Source organism: Rissa tridactyla, chromosome 7, assembly GCF_028500815.1.
Source record: "Rissa tridactyla isolate bRisTri1 chromosome 7, bRisTri1.patW.cur.20221130, whole genome shotgun sequence".
Taxonomy (NCBI): domain Eukaryota; kingdom Metazoa; phylum Chordata; class Aves; order Charadriiformes; family Laridae; genus Rissa; species Rissa tridactyla.
Genome location: NC_071472.1, coordinates 54,373,203 through 54,390,693, shown reverse-complemented (window position 1 = coordinate 54,390,693; position 17,491 = coordinate 54,373,203).

The window sequence follows — 17,491 nt, the reverse complement described above, 5'->3', positions numbered from 1 at the left end:
TCCTCCCGGGGCCGGGACCGCTCTCCCACCATCCCCTTCCTCGCTTCAGCCCCTTCATGGGGGGAGCATCGCTGCGAGCACCAAACCCCCTCCGGGGGTCCCTGTTCCTGGGGTCAGCAGCGTGGTCCAGCCGGGTGTTTGTGTTGCCGAGCAACCCATCTCCCACCGCTGGGTTACCATGGTGATGGAACAGGGGTGCGGGGGTAGGGGGGGGAAAGAAGCGTAGAAGCTGAGCAGATGCTGCTTCTCACGGGGCTGCACCCCTGCTCAAAAGCTTTGCGCGGGCCTGTGGGCATGGGGACATAAAGGCTGCAGGAGCTCCCCCCTCTGCAGCATGGGGAGGGGGCAGGCGTGTGCATGGGCGCACGTGGGTGAGTAAGAAGCAGGTGACCGTGGTGGGCCATCGGACCCATTCAAGGGGGGTTCAAGAAAGCCGTGTTGAAGGCTCAGAGCTTGACCAAGCGCTGCTGAGTGCCTTTGAACGTGTAGCAGGGAGTCACTGAAGGCTCAGACAGCAGAAGTCGGGCAGGAAAAGGACCGCGTGAGCCTGCGAGGCAGACTCGTGTTTGGTAGCTGCCCTCTTTGCTGAGCACAGACTGCTCAGGCTTCCCTGTGCCCTGATGCCAGTCTGTGTCTCATTCATAGTTACTGGCCTGCTTGGCACACAGTGTCCCCTTGCTCTGGCCGGTGGATGCACAGTGTGCACTGGTCAGTAGGGGGGAGGAACACCCCATGACTTGTTCTCCTTCCAGTTGGCTGAAATCTCAGTGGCAGCGTCCTGTCTCTAGAGTGCTGTGTCAGTCGCGGACGTGCTCCTTGGCAGCCTCCACCACCAGGTAACCCTGGCCATAGGGCACCATCCAAAATTGCTCAGCTTTGGCCACTTCTCGGCTGCTCTGGAGACAGCTCTTCTCAGACCGTGAAATCTGGTTTGGTGCAGGGCTGTTGGCAATGTGGCTCCGTGGGGATGAGATTGGAGCAAGCACAAGGAAAGGTGAGGTCCCAGATGGGTGATGAGGATTAGATCAGGAGAAAAAGGAGGAACTTGTGCTCATGCCCCACGCCGGGAGTATTCAGCCATGTTCAAGAACAGTCCCCACTCTTTCTGGTCCAGGAAATGCTGGGTTTACTCTCCTAATCCCTTTAGGAACATCAGGGACTGGAGGGACAAGTGTGCACGACAGCTTGGCAGCTGGATCAGGGCTGGGAGCTTGGGGCATGTGTGCCAGAGGGGGACCGGGGGGCTCTTGCATGACAGCTGGCTGTCCTTGCTGCCCCTCTGCTTTGGAGAGAGCAGCTGCTGCCCTGAGCCTCAGTGGCTGCTGACCTCTGCCCTGCCCATCCCATCTTCTCACCCTTCATCCCCTGGGCAAAAGTACACAAAAACCTCCCCAGAAAGCAGATGATCGGATTAGGGTTCGCATGCAGAACGTCTGTGGGCAAGACTTCCAGTATTAAATAGTAAGAGGTCCTCCTCCCACCCAGAGGAGGCCCAGGGCACGTTACAGAAGAAACCCTAGAAAGCTGGCACCTCCTGTAGGTGAGAGCTCCTGGGCAATGAGGCTGGAGGGGAGCCTGGGACATCTATTTTGTGCTTCTGCTGCCATGGGCACAACATCTCCCAGCTCCCCTCTCATGGGCTGGCTCCTCAGGCAAAGTCTCTGATTGCAGTGCCAAAGCTGGATCATGGGAATAATTGGACATTTCCTTCTACAGTTATTCACAGCCAGTTTCTGCCCATTTGTCCTCGTGCCAGCATTGTCTTCTGGCTTCAACAGCTCTTCTCCCTTCTGTGTGTTTAGACCCCGATGTATTTATAGCTGACAGTGATATTCCCTCTTGGCTTTTGTTTTGCTAACACAGGCTCCCTCCCCATGGTCTCCCTCTCTCCTGAACGTAGGTGGCCAGATCCCAGGTTGCGTCTCCTCCCTACAGCAGCATTTCTCCTTAATCTACAGGTGGGATGTGCATCTGCCCTCTGCGTACCCAGACTACGTTAGTCTTATTCGTGGCCATATGGCAGAGTTGTCTCAGAGTCCTCCTTCGATCAACCTGGCCCTCTTTTCTGAGGGACTGGCAAAAATGCAGAGAAGAATAATTTTAATCCAAGTACCTGACCTCACACCTCATGTTGTTATGCTACAATTTCATTCCACTTACAGGGTACTCAAGCCTTGCAGTACAATATCCCATCTTCCTATTTTGCAACCAATCTCCTCTGAATTTTCCCCTTGGGAACAAGGGCTCTGTTCAAAGTGCTAAGCAGGCTTGGTCTCACTGTATGCCTCAGGCAGACTAAGAGAATTTTATTTTAATGATCAAATAAAAGGAGGATTTCTACATGGAGGCAATGGTCCTCTGGTGCTGCCGTGGTCATGGGGTGGTTCCCCTCTGCAGATGTTCTGAAGCGTCCTTTGAGGTGCGGTGCCTGGTGTCAGGTTGGTGAAGTTTCTCATCTTTTCTGCCGCGCTATTACTGCCTCCCTGTCTTTCCTCTGTCCCAACCCGTGCGATGTTTCTTCTTTGTATTCCTGTAGCCTTCCATCTTCAGGTGCTTTAAGTCTGTCCAGGTGGATGAGAACAGTTGATCCTGCGGACAAAGGGGATGTGGTAATCCACTTAGTCTGCCGTGATCTCCCCTTGCTAAGCCCTCGTAATGTTGTTTACTTACTTTCAATTAGCCTTGCTGGCTGAATCTGCTGTGAAGCCTCATCCTCTACGAGACCAGATTAATGGGCTTGTGTCTCGTATTTAAATACAGCCCCCACATGTGCTGTACGCCAAACCAATAATACTTTATCTTGATGTAATAAAAATAATTGCCAGCAGAAATGCTTTCCCCTGTGCCTATTCTTCACTACTCCAGGGAATTGCTCGCTCCCGTCTCCTGCTTCCCCGTTCCACTTCCTCGTATGTCTCTTACCTCCATGGGCAACTTCACCCCGGTTGAAAACTGAGGTCAAGTAGTGCTAGGATGTGCCCTGAGTTATCCTTTAATCTTTTCCCTTTTCTCCTCACATAACAGCCCTTGTTCTTTCTCTCTTTAAACCAGAAAGGTTCTGAGGCTCTATAACTAGCTGTTTGTTTCAATACCTTTTTTGCAAGGTCTAACTCTGACTTGATGCAATTTCCACTTTGTTGAAAACTTGGTGGCCTCTGTGACCTCCATTCCAGGACTCCTCTCTTCCAATCTGTGCAGGGTCCCTGCTTCTTCCTAACACTTTTCTTTAAGTGACTGCTCAGCCCATTACCTTGCAAGCTGTTCTGTGCAAGCTTTTATTTTTAGTTTCTCTTCCCCCTGCTCGGGACTTCTTGCAGCTCTAACACCTTTTCACTTGGTGCAATTCCAGGCATCCTGCATATCTGCGTCCATGACCTCTCTCCAGCTGACTTCACTAACCCCAATTCCTTTTGTTTCTTAATGTCCACTCTGCTTGAAATCAAGATCTTCAGTTGCAGACTTATTTTCGTTCGTTCGTTCACTTAATCAAAAGTTGATTTAGGCCAAAGTATTCAACTTGGGGCTCATATCTGCAATCAGCCCTTCCGTAATATCTACCTTTCTCACCAAAACTAAGTCTAAATGATCATTGCCTCAGGTGAACACAAACCTGCCAGCTCTCACATCCAGCCTCGTCTGCTCTATGGCTGCGAGCAGCATCTGCTTTCCAGACTCCCCTCTAGAGCAGAGCCATCAAAGTGGTTTCCACGGGGTAAATGATTTGCTGCTTCATCTCCCAAAGAAGAGGTCTGCTGCATGAAGAGGTCACAGCTTGTTCCCTGCATTCCCAGCAGTTCCTATAAGGAGGATTAACCCAACCTGGTTGTTCAAACCACGTTTTCCTTCTTCTCAGCCCTTTGCGTTATTCACCTGTCCCCTAACGCGTGTCTCTTCGCTGGTCTCCAGTGGGTGTTTGGAGAAGACCGTCACTGCTTGCGTTGCGCTGCAGCCCAGTGTCATCGCATGTGAGCAACCAGCAACTGAAGGGCTTGGTCCTCAGGACCTGCCCAGAGCTGAGCTACCCCACGCCTCCCCATCCAACCCCTGTCCGCTCGCGCAGCGTCCCCTTGCCAAAGCTGAGCCTGGCCTTGGGGAGACAACGTTAATTCCTCAGTTTTCAGGGCTGTTTATCTTGGAGCACGAGGGAGCTGGAGGTGGGCAGGAGGCCAGCGGGCACAGCCCAGGCAGGGGGCTGGAATTGGGCAGCGCTCTTTAATCCAACGCAGGCGCCCCTGGTGCGGTGCGGGGTGGTGGAGGTGGCTGGGCTGGACTCTGCAGATGGAGGCACCAGACTGCTGACTCTTAGGACACTTGATTATTTTCTGACACAGCCTTTTTTTTCCCCCCGAGGAAACACTGGTATAATGAAACGCCTATCTTGGGGAACTCATCCAGCAGGCGCTTGCTCTCACACGGCTTGGTTGACTGGATCAATCTGACCTCCTGGGTCAGTGTGACATATGATAGAAATGGCCAAAAGAGCAAAATCGAGCTGGGAAGGTTGTCAAGAAGGCTAGAAAGGCAATCCTGTGCTCAGCTTCTGGTTTCTTGTGAGATAAAGCTGAATTTTCAGCAGCTCAGGGCAAAATGTAATTTTCTGGTTGGCTTTACTTGCAGTCCACCTGACTGCTCTTTCCCCCTTGCTGCTCCGCATCTGAGATGCCCGCATCCCTGTTCCCACTTCTGCACTCCAGCTGCCATCCCAGACCCTTGGAGGATCACACCTGAGCCTGACAAGCAATCACCGTCCCACCATGGGACTGGACACAGCTGGGACCCGTCCAGTGCCCACCTCGGGAGCTGCCGGAGCCCTCTGTGCCAGCACGTGGCAGGATGGAGTCTGCCGGGGAGGCGGGTGGAAAGGAGGGACAAGGAAATCATGGCAAATGGGAGCTGACTGACCAATAATTGTGGACAACAAGGCTTTTCAGCCGGGCCATAAATCAATGGCAGATGGAGACACAATGGGTGGTGGTTATTGATTTCTTTTTTTTATTTATTTATTTATTTTATTTTTTGTCCCCTCTGTTTGCGGCCCGGCAGAGTGGAAAGGCTCTGGAGGCAGCACTGCAGGGGCTTTCTATCGGCTCGGCAGCTCGCCCACCTTCCCTCCCCGCTCCTGGCCGCTGTGCGGGAGGGCAGCTCTCGTGGGTGGCCAGCATCAATCAATAACATCCGTCCATGGAGCCTCCTGACTGCATCGCTGTGCCCAAGCCTGGCTCGGCATCCCTGGAGCTGCCTTTGAGCCTGGGGGGAAACTGAGGCCGGAGGCAGAGGTGGGGATGGGGCTAAAAAAAGGGTGGACCACAGCTCCGGCCAAAGTCCCATCTCTTGCTGGAGCAAGCCACCTCCACCCTGCCACCATTCGTGTCACCCAGCCAGCAGCTTTCCCCCTCCCCTGCTGTTCATCTCTGACTTGCCGTGTTTTTCTCGTGAATGCGTCAGTCCCTGTTTCTTCTCGTCTCTCCATCCACCACCTGCAGTTCTCAGATGTGATTTCAGGAACCTGCCAGGTCTCCCTGCTGCTCGGAGGGGGGCAGCTCTGGGGAGAGGCACAAACTTTGCGTTACTTGGGGTCTGACCTAAGGGCTGCCCTTCACCCTCACAGTTACCGGCGGTGCCCGGGGAAGGATGGGATGTTCCGTGGACAAGGAACATTAAAGGAAAACCAGCCTACGGGAGTGGGCGTAGCTGTGGGTTTGTGGCTGGACCAAAGTGCTGGGAAATAGGACTTTTCTCCCTGCTTAACCTTAATTCTTAAGACCTTCCTTTCGCTTCCCGTGCTCTTAGGTGGCTCAGCTCTTCAAGGAAAGTCTTTGTGCAATGTCTGCAGCACTTTGGGTAACGAGGGGCTCCCATGCCCTGGGCACTACGGAAACAGTGAGGGTGTTGCTATCCTCTGGCTCGTGAAAGCAACATTATCCGCGTGGGGGAGAGGGGGTAGCATTTTAGTAATGGCTTTCTTTCCAGGATGAAAAGCTCTGCCATTAGAGCTGATCTGGGTTGTATTTTTTTTTTCCCTTTCCCTTTTGTTCAGGGCTGCACAGAGCACTTTGGAATTCATAAACTGGTAATTTATTGAACAAGTCTTCAGAGAAGGGAAGTAATGAAAACTGCCATATAAATTATGGGAGCGTTTGGGATCCTATTGCTGGCAGGAGCACGGTGGCTCTGTGGCCTCTAATGGAGCCAGTGTCTACGTCGAGGCAGACACCTCGCAAAGCCATGCCAGGGGTGGGTGGAAATGGGATTGGGGCTGCCAAAAGCAAACCCGTAGCCGCGTTATTGGGAGATGGAGCCATGCTTGCTGCAGGGCGGAGCAAGCATCTCCTGCAGAAATGCTGTTCACCTGTCCTGTAAAGGGGTTGGGGATTTACTGGCCCCGTAATATCAGCAGTCGCTCGCACAGAGGGGCTGTGTGGGCCTTTTTGTTGAGCCGGTCTCTCTTTTCTTTCCCCTTCTTCTGTATCTTTCGCCGTGAGCAGAGCCCCTGCTGCTCCCAGGCTCGGCCGGGTCCCTCCTGGCACACAGTCTGCAGTGATGGAGGGTGCTGCCTGCGATGCTCTCGGACCAAGGAGGCATCACGGAGCTTTTACACATGCGGTAATCAGCAGGCGTGATGTGAGATCCCGCTCGCGGGCTGCATTTGAACCTCCCCAAAGCTCTGGGTTCAAAATTCCAGCCCGAGGCCGTGCTGCAGAGCTCCGGAGGTGCCGTGGGTGCCAGGCAGATACACGGTGCTGGCAGGAGGCAACGTTCCCTCTGCAGGGCACCGTCAGCAGGCTGTGATCTTGCTGCTGCTGCTCTCCCTGTCTGTGCCACACGTGGCAGCCTGTCCGTGCGCTCTCAGGCTGGGAGCAAACCCTTGCCACGCACCGCTGCAGCTCAGGTCACCCTAGTCAGCCTGCCCAAGGGAAGGTGGTAGGATCTATCACTTTTGGTGATAGAAGAGTTGGGTTTGGCTTCTGAAAGTCTGACCCTGCTAAACCCTCTGCGCACGCGTGCTGTGGAGCAGAAACCTTTATTGGGGTGCTTTTGGAGGACCTGGGATGCAGGAAGAAGTGAAGCATCAGCCGTGCGAGGGGCTGTGGAAAGCAAGGGGCGTGCATCGGAAAGGACGTGGGGGCTGGATTCACCTGCGAGCCGGTGCCAGGGACACCTGGCAGAGGTAAAATTACTGCAAGCCACAGCGTTTTCTGCGTCTCTGGTTAATCAAGGTAAGTTCACCTCACCTAATCAAGTTCACCTCCAGGTTTTGGCTCCTCTTCCACACTCCGTCCTTGCAAGGCCGTCAGGGAAGGGGGGGAACAGCCCTCGCTGGTGGGGTCACAGCGCAGGGGCTGCCCGTGGGTGCTCCTCGCGGGTGAGGCTGGCCTCGGGGGCAGCAGGAGTTTGGTCACCAGCATTTATAGTTACTGGAAGCTTCTGTCTGGTTCCTCCAGCCCAAAGTACTCCATGGCCACGGACACATGGGCTCGCTCCGCGTCAGCAGGGAGATCCTTAGTGAGAGGGAGCCACAGCATTAATACGGGGTCGCTGGGGTTTTCCTCCTGCCGTGCAAAGGCAAAAGCCTGTTTTTTGGATCCCCTGATCCAAAACGCTGTTAGGAGACCCAATAGATGTGGCTTCTTGCCCACGGCTGTCTGAGGTGGTCACTGCTGAGCCCACCCTACGTCTCTTACATCTGCATCTGCCTTCGGTCCCAGGAAGGAGGGAGGTTTGGCTGAGCGCTCCCAAGCCAGAGCTGCTGGGGGGCCGTGCGTGATGCTGAGCAAAACGCTCGCAGGGAAATGCAACCGGCCCCCGGCTCTGCATGGAATCTCGTTTTGGGTTAAAAACAGCATTTCAGTGAATCCTGGGAAAGGAGAGATGTTGAGGTTTGTACCTGAGCAGCATAAATAAATGAATTAATGAATGGATTAAATGTAAATTGTGGCAGCTTTAAAATGAAAGTCATAGTTTCCAAAAGTGCTTTTAACCGGTACTTATTTCTGCAGCAATATAACTGCCAGCAAGAGCTTAATTCATTATCACCAGAACAAAATGAAGACCCTGTAAATTTGAAGTCCAATTTAATTTCCCCAGAAAGAGCTTTGCTTTTTTTTTTTTTTTCCCAATCTTTCTTTCCCTTTCCTCTCTCTCTCGCTCTGCCCAAGGAAGGAGGATTTCTATCACTTGAAGCTGTTGTGCGCCTCCTGCAAATGGGATTTTCTCACCCTGCCCAGCCGCGGGCACCCCGCTGCTGGCAGTGAGGTGGTGGCTTGTGACGGGTCCGTCTGTTGGGGCTTTGTGCTGCACATCGGCCCTGCAAAAGGCTGGTATTGCTTTGGAGAGTTCAGGCTCTAAACCAGTAACGGATGGGAAGGGAAGCGGAGGCTCAGAGGGAAAAAGTGGCTTGTCCGGGGTTGTCTTGGCTTCGTGGCAAAAGATGGACGAGGACTTAAGTGCCCGAGTCCTAACCTACTGCCCAACCCCGTGGCCATCCGTGTGGTCCCAAAAGGGTTCGCAGGGGCCGTTGGTTGCGCTTGAGGCAAAATCATCCAGGTTCGGGGACCTGCTGCTGGGAAGATCAGGGAAGGCAGAGATCTGGCAGGGATGGAGGTGGCCACGGGTCAGCTCCAGCGGTGGAGCTGGGTCTGCTGCTGGGGCTCCTGGGGCAGAGCGGCTGCCAGAGGCAACTGAACCCTTCCCTGCCCGAGGGGCTACATCTGTAACCTCGCCCCTGACTCTCCATCCCCTCCAACCTCTTCCCTCCCAGCTTCGCCGCCAAAGAGAGGAGCGAGAGGGGTGGCTTGACTCCCTCAGCTCCGTTAACAGCGCAGATGGCCTGTACGCGGGGTTAGGGTGTGTGTACATGTGTGTGTGCACGTGTGTGCCTGCTCCCAGGGCTGTGGAAAACCAATAACAGCACGTTTCTGCCCTAAAATATAAGACAGGGATGCAGCAACTGGGGGAGGGGCCCTGATGCAGCAGGAAGAGCATGATGAGGCCTCCGGTCTCCATGGAGTCTTTGTTTATACTCCTCTCATTTCCCCGTCTTCTTTCTTTTTCTTTTTCTGTTCTCTTTTTTTTTTTTTTTTTTTTTTTAAGGGAGTATTTTTAGCATGTAGGAAAGAGAGCAGCGCGCCGGTTCGCTGGATGCAGGGTAGTCGGGAGCAGATGGCGTACAAGCTTCTCATGCTGTGCTCCCTGTAAAAACACCTCCGTCTTGAGGCTACTGCAGTCCTGGGCTCCCCATCCTCCTCCTCCTCCTCCTCCTCAGCCCAGACCTTCCCTGGCTCATTGCCCCCACCCTCGGCTCCTGGGGCAGCTCTCAGCAGGGGCTGGAGCGGGAGGCTGATGATGGTACACGAACCGGCACCTTGTGCAGGTGGGTCAGATGCTTTTGGAGGGGCAAAGGATGGATCTGGTGTGCAGGAGAGATGCAGTGGCTGCTGGCCACCACCATCCCCTTGTTCTTGCACCCAGTAACCTCGCGGCATGGTGTGATTTGCGTGCGTTTATACCAGGATGCCCTACCAAGGCCGGCATTGTTCCAAGCATCACCTTGTTTCACCACCTCGGTGGTGGCTCCCGTCTCGGTGCTGCACCTGCAAACCTCCTCTCTCACTCCCCGAAAACCTGGCAGCAAAGGGAATCCCTCCGGGTGTCCGAACAGAGCAGCCATCTCTGCTGAGCTCCTCGGCGCACTCTTGTTAGGCCATCCCCGTTGCGTCTAATTATAGATATTACACTCTATTTTCCCGCAAAGAATGGCTTGCAGGGTGCTCCCGGAGTTCATTTGAAACACGAAATTACTGGTGCCGCTTTCATACGGGAAGAATCGCCGTTGTGACCTGCAGGTAATTAACGAGACGGTGCATGGCCAGCAGCCCCAGAGTAATTAGCGGCAGCAATAGGAGCGTTCTCGGTGGAGCCCCACGCGCAGGGGCAGGCGTTTCTCCGCCACGGCCGCGGCCCCAGCGGGGTGCGGAGGCTGGCTGCGGCCACAGGGGCATCCTGGTGTGCAGAAAAGAGGGCTGCGGGGCTGTGAGATGGCTGCGTGAGAGCCGCCAGGGTGAAAGCTCAGCGCAGGAGCCCCAGGGAGCCAGGGACCTGTCGTTCTCCGTCCCTCCCCTCGAAAATGCAGAAAGGAGGAGAAAAAGCATGAATGAAATGGGGGCTGTCGGGGAATTGCACCTACGGATCACGCGTTAGCTGGGGCCGTGCAGAGCATGGGTACGGCTGAAACGTTCCCTTCCGACATTGGCTATTCTACTCTGCGAATCAAATATTCAGTATAATATCTAAATATAATTAATTCATGTAATTTCAGCTTTTATACTATAGTAAAATATTCATTTTCAGATAGTATAAAGGTTGAGACTGCATCCATCAAAAATTAAGTAAAAAGGATAAAGCTTGAAATAAAACTTTCCCTGCCCGGTACGACGCTGGATGTTGGAGAGGTGAAACAAGGGAGTCAAAGTGATTTTCCATGGTTTGTTCCTGGCAGCTTTGGGCCCTCCACCAGATAGCAAAGGAGGGGCACAGCAGAGCTCCTTGTGCAGCGTCGCAGGAGAGTGAGGCCCCTCAGGAGGCACCTGGGTGCAGAAGTTTCTCCTGGTTCTCCTCGTCCCCAGGAGCCTGCTCCGTCTCTGCCCAAGGAGGGGGGGTTTGGTACCTTTCCCACACAGCAGAGTCAGGGGCATTTCAGCCCAGGTCTCTCCTATCCCAGAGGATCACTGTGCCCTGGGGATACAGGATGGCCATGAAAAAAATATTCCCGTGCAATGCTTCAGCTAGACTTCAGTGTGGAAGGGAGCTGGAAGGGAGGACAGGAGGCAGACAGACCGTCCTGGATCTCCGCTGCCTTAACCAGGACATGTCACTGTTTCTCTTTACCCCCTCCAGCTGTGGCCCGGTGCCGCAGTGGGGATTTACTGGAGGTGTCTGGCCTGTGGATTCCCACGGTCAGCACAGGCTCACAGGGGCTTGAAAAGCGAGGGCTTGATTTAGCCACAGACCCATCCCGGCGCCTGCCCCGGTGGCCGGTCCCCGGCTCGGGCACAGCGGTGCGGGTGTGATTTAGGTGAGCTGGGGACCGGGGCCATCGTCTGACCCCCGCGGCACCGCGCTGCGAGCTCCTGCCGGAAGATTTACCTGGGGGCATGGTCCTCTGGTCTGGCTCACAACTCAAAGAGCACTTGGAGGAGGGAAATGGAGAGGGAAGAGTAATGATTCCAGCCCGAAGGGCAGCGCAAGCTATCTCTGGACTGAACCTGGGACAATTAATACCTCCAAGATGGGCTTAATGGATTGTTTGAGATTTGGGACTGTGAAGTACAATCGAAAGCAAAGTGTTTGACTATTGTTATAATTGTTAACAGGCTCCTGTTGAAGCCCCGTGCAAAGAAATGGATAGACTTCAGCCATCAATAATATCGCTGGAGGAGAAAATTGAAGGGATATCTGCCCAATTAAATAACCTACAGGGCTGGAATTGAGAATCAATGTGGCATGAACGATGAGGTATGGACTACCGACGCTGAACACTAAATCCACTGCAGCCTCGGATTTAACAGAGAGAGAGGGATGGGGAGGAATACTGCAGCCGTGACTGCCCAGGCTGCGCGCGTCGGCCTTGGCGTGGCCGGGGAACAGCTCGGCATCGCTGTCCTGCGGGCTGGGACACGGCAAAGGTATGAGATCTTCAGAGATCATCCCTGCTCAGGTCGGAGCGTGGGCAGAGGCAGGGCTGGTGGTGCCGCGGGGGACACAGGTGGGGATGGATCTGCATCCCTGGGAACACCCACGAGTTGCTTGCGGATGGTAAATGGGGACTGCTGGGAGACCAATATGTTGTTTTGTGGATATCTTCTTCCTCCTAGTTTTGGTTGGGCTGTAGGAGGCCTTGGGTGACCCGGGGAAGTGGAAGGGAGTTTGCTGAGGCAGGTTTGAGTGTTTTAAGTGGACTTGTTGAAAACCAGCGAGGGGAAGAGAAGGGCAGGTGGCTCTGGGGATGGGGCAAAGCGTCCACTGGGGACAAGGGACTGCGGCTGAAAGTCATCCAATGTCCTATTTGCAGTGAGAAGGTGGAGAACAGGAAGAGGGTTTGGGGGAAGAACCGTGGACCTTTTTTTCTTCCACCCGAGGAAAACCCGGACTTGATCGTTGGTACCTGTGTGCGTTTTGCAGGACATACCTCTCACTGGCAACACTGGGACAACCGTACCCAAGCGTCACCAGAGCCACCAAGGTAGGGCCCTCTGTCTCCATGGAAGTACGATCCCATCATCCGGACCCCTTTCCAGCAGGGATTAAGGGTAAGAAGCATCTGCTCTGTGCGGTTCATCCTTCCTCCTCCCATCTTCACCAAGACGTGCCCCGCTGCGGCACAGGCACGGAGCTCCTCCTGCGGTGGGATGGTGGGCGGGAGCATGGCTGAATCCACGCTCTGCCCCTTTAATTTTTTTTAAAGGAGAAATTAATTTTGTCTTTGCCTAAGTACCCATCACTTTAAATTAACGTCGCGGATAGTGAAAATGACGAAGCAGCCAGGTCATTAGGCAAATTTTAATTACAGGCTCAGATGGCCTTTACTAATAAGAAGCTACAGTTCTTTCCCGACGTTCTCACTTTCCATCCACGGGGTCTTCCACTGGGCATCCAAGCAGGGAGTTAAGAGTTTGGGGCGGGGGGGGAGAGACGGGGGAATATCGCTCGGTGCCGGGGATGCGAGAGACCCCCATTTCCTTGGGGACGCCCACGGGATTGACTCTGCTGTACCGGGAGCTGGTGTTTGCAGCACGTACGGTGGTTGCAGTAGTTTGGGTGATGTCAAAGCATGGCAGCAGTTCTCTCGGTACCACCGGAGAGGTGTTCGCACCCCGGCAGCCCCCCGGGGAGTCCCAGACGCCGCCAGTGGCGGCGTCTGGGACTCCCCGGGGGGCTGCCGGGGTGGGAACACCTCCACGATGGGCTGGCCTTTATCATTGCAATGAGCCCACGCACCCCATGCTACCTCAAGCGCCTTTGCCAAGAGCAGGGAGAAGTTTGTAAAGCCGGGGCATCATGAAAGATTATTTATTCGGACCGCTCCCCCATCCGCATGCCTTTCCTCTATCCGTTTTCAGTTGTTGAAAGGGGTAAAAAATTACCTAATGAACTGTTCATCCCCCCCCCCCCCCCCAACCCCGCGTTTTCTCTGTCCGAAGAGATGTGGGTTGCACCTAGAGAAAGCATCCCTGGGCTGGTTATAAATTCAGCCTCCAGCCCAGCGTAATAAAAGGCTCAGGTCCATTCCCGGATGAGCCAGGCTGGTCTCTTGCTTCCCTACGGCACAGCCAACGAGGAGAAATAACAGCAACGAGCTCTCCCCGGGGACAGCACATGGCCCTGGCCGCAGAGAAGGGGGGAAACGGGAGGCAGGAAGAGAGGAACGAGCTTTTTTTCTTCCGTTGTTCGCTGGTAACAGGATCAAATCTCCTCTCCTCCTGGTGTGACCAAGTCTCTGTGCCCTGCAGGTACACGTGTTTCTGCTCTGGGTAATTTCACAAGTGAGATCCATCCATTAAGCTGCCGGTTCCAGTCACCACCCGGTGCAAAATAACAGACAAATGGGGCTCTGACCTACTTATATTTTATTCCCCTGTCGGTACAACGCGGCTGGAGCCGGGCAAGGAGCAAGGCAGGGATGCTGGAAGGTGGCTCCAGCGGGTCTGTGCCTGGATCCTGTTTCCTTCAGGCTGGGGGCAGAAGATGAGGGGGTGACCGGGCTCCCCCTCGCTGCAGCTGGTCCCGCGTTGCCTGCGCAGCGCTACAGCGGCCGCTCTGCAATTCCCTCGCCCCCACCAAAATGCCGCGGGGCGGGAACCTGCTCTGGGAAGGGAGACGATCCAGGATGAGCGCGAGAAAAAATCATCCGCTTTCATGGCAGAACTTGCCGTGTCCAATCTAGAGGTGAATAGTTTCCTGCAGATGGGAGAGCATCCCTTTCAGCCGTGCATCCCAAGGCTCCTCCGGGTGCTGCCGGTTGCCGTACCGGGCTCTCCCGGTACCAGACCTGTCCCTTCCCAGCCCATGGTCCAGCCCTGGGACATGGGTTTGTGACCACATATGCCTCTGCCACACGGACTTTATTATTCCCAGCACTTGACCGTCCCCATGGATGCACACGCTGCTTGGAAATCCTCAGCAGGAACAATTTTATTGACAGGAAAGGCGGTTTTCTCAAAATGGAAACTTCTCACAAGAAAGTGGTGCTTTCAATCAAATGTTGGTTGGGAGGGTGAAGGGAAGGGAAAAATATGTCACAGAGCGTTTTGGCAAAGTGAAAACATCCTTGTTTCCACACATTTGGAAGGGAAAGCTTCAATTTTGCACCTCCAAATGATTTTCATGCTGACATTTCTTTTATTCCATATTATCAGGCAGCTCTAAATATTAGAGTCTTGCCGCCAGAAGGAAAAATTTTGAGCGGCGTCTCCCCGCCTTTCCCACCTTCCCTTCCCTTTCCTCCCTTTAGGCATTTGGAAATAGTGGAATGTCTCTCAGGCACTAGAAGTTCCACTGCCTCCTTGCCTCTGGCACAGGCTGAGGGCATTTCAGGCCTCCCTTGCACCCCAAAGAGCCACGAACCCTCGTCCCTTGTCCCACTCCTCCCACCCTTGTGGGCACCGCAGCAGAAATCGCGCCCAGCTGAACCCAGCTCTTGCCCCTTTTGAAGTGCCAGCGTGCGTGAACGTTCGACCTCTGGAGACTCGATGGTGGTGACCAGCAAAGAGGGGAAAGAAGAAGATTTCTAAAGATTATGCAAAAGAAGTAGTGGCCCTTTTTTTCCCCTTTCTCCTCATCTTGTGCAAATTACCCTATTATTCTGCTCCCTTAGGATGCCTGAGTGTCCTTATTTCTTCTTTTGAGCTAAAGTCATCCATGCATTAAATTAGTTCTCTGCCTAGAAATAGCGTGATTACTTTCTCCAAGCTGCAGTTAATGTGAGGTTCCCTGAGAGCTTCAAAAATAAAAACGGGGCAAAAAGGGAAGGAGGGGAGTGAAACGGAGGAGCAGGGGCAGGATGGAGCCTCCTTGAGCCGGTAGAAGATGGATTTGCCTGGAGCGTGGGGTGCCGTGGTGCGGGAGAGGGGGCAGCGGCTGTCGCCTGCATGCTGTGACCAGAGGGGACAGTCCCCCATCCCCTGGGAGCAGTCACCTTTCCCGAGGGCATGTGGAATGGCTGGGGCTGGAGTCGGTGGCCCGTGTGATCCTGTCCATCTTCTCTTCCCATAGCGTTGGGTGGATAATGGTATTTTCCCTTCTGGCTTGCCTCAAATCATGTCTCGGACTTCTCGTCTTTTCCATGTTGTTGCTCTGTGGAACCCTGACCAACGGGAAGAAGGGAGACCTTGGTGGGACGCCCCATCCCAGCATTGAGGTTGGGTCAGTCAAGAAAACTGCCAGAGCTCAGGAAGACCCAGGATCCCTCAAGATCCCAAATTTTCTTCCCTACCGTAAGTCGACCCCCGGTGCAAGGCTCACCTGCTCCCAAGGGGAGAGTCCACTGCAGAGAACAGCATATTTGAGTAGTAAACCCTCTCTTCTCTTAAATCATTTGCTGTAATAACACCCTGCAGGAGGGGGCTTGCATCCCCACCCCGGCCAGGATCAGCTCTTTAGCCCAGGGTGCAGGACCACAAAGTGCACTCCCTCCTCCCCGAGCTCCTCTCCTGCTCCCTGCTGCACCTCTGAGCCTGTTCCCTCATTGCTGGGGACAGCCAAGCTCCTCATCCCTCCTCCACCTGCAAACCACAGCAGATTATCTCCCTTACATCCCTCCTTTTAGTCCATAAACAGCAGGAAAGGTGAACGCTCAGCCCCACTCCCCTCTGAGCTCGGCATCCCCGGCGCCTCCGGGCTGGGACGGCACATGGCCCGCGGCTCGCACCGACGCCGGGCTCCCCACTGGGCACCAGGATCATTTCTGACTTTCACTCCCTGCCGAAACGCGCTCTCTGTTCCCCTGTTAACCGCAGCCGTTTTTCTTCTCTTCACCCTCATTTCCTTTCTCCGGAGCTTTTCCAAGGAGGCAGCCCGGGGCAGAGCCCATCGCCTGAGAGAGGCTGTGAATCTCAGATAATGGCCTTAGAAAATGTCCTGTGCTATTTTGTGCTCATTCCTTTGTATCGCCTTGACATTTGTGCTAGGTTTTGGGGGCTTTTATTTTTTTCTCCCTTAATTCCCCTGACTGTTGGGCAGGTGTCTGCTCCCAGCTGTTTTGCAGGAGCCCTGAGAGCTGTTGCCTGAACATCAGCCGCTAATTCAGGGCCAATTATCCCTCCTTTCCCGCTGCGTTTTGCTGTATCCTTTACAGAACTACATCTGCAGACGTGGGGCTTCATTCCTTTTTTCTTCTTCCCAGTCACTTTGCTTCCCACAGGCTCCTCCAAAACCCCCTTCACCGCTTTTACCAACTGCTGGAAGTAATTTGAGGAGCATCCGCAAATCCACAGTGAAGGTGTGTGGCTGCCATCCTCTCCCAAGCCCTGCATCGCATCCCGTTGGTGCTTCTCCTTCCTTCCCTCTGGGAGCAGACCAGTTCTCCCAGTAGCTGGGGAGTTGCTGGAGGGATCCCGGCGTGCGACTTTGCCGCGTACGGCCGCTAAAGGAATAATTTGCAATAACCCAGAGCCCAGGCTGCCTGCCCAGCCCGGCCGGCATCCAAGCAATCAATTCCCATTCAGCGCGGTGGCCTCCCTTCCTGCTCTCACAAACAATGACAAATGGAGCCCCACATCGACTTGGATGGAGCAGCAAGCATCGGCAGGAGGAATAATTACCCATTTGCCAGATGAGATAGGGCGTGCGGTTTTCCTGCGCCGCCTTGCCGGGAGCTGGGCAGCTCGCAGCGGTTGAGGGTCCCCCCTGCAGCCGAGGGGCAGATCCTGGTGGAGAAGCCTCAGCAAGCGATGCTCCGGGGGTCCCCAAGGCTGGCACGTCTCCAGCGCAGGCTCCCCAGCCAGCAGTGGGGGCAGCGTGGCATTGCTGGGGTCCAAACAGTGGCGGTGCTATCTCTTCAGCTTCCAGGGCAGCGGTGGGATGAGCTTCTGCAAAGCTCTCCAGATGTTTGGAGGGGATCAGGTGAGCCTGAGGTCTTCTCCATGGTCTCTGTGGGAGAAGGGCCACATCTGGAGCAGGTTTTGCACCATCCAGCTTGCCTTCTCCGTGTGAATTCACACTCAGAGCCTGTCCCTCCTGGAGTTAAAATTGACTCCCTGGCTCACTTTGACCAAGGCACAGAAGAGCTCCTTGCCATGGATGAGGAGGTGGGAGGATGAGCTCTCCAAACTGGGGTACACCAGCACAGAAAATGTCCCCAGGATGGTCCCATCCCCTTCCCCAGTTGCTGGAAGAGAGATAAATTGCTTCAGGAAAATCCTGTCTGTGCCAGGAATGATGCCTGCGTGCCACTACAGCTTCCCTCTTTTCTTCCTTTAATTAAAAAGAAAATGTCTCC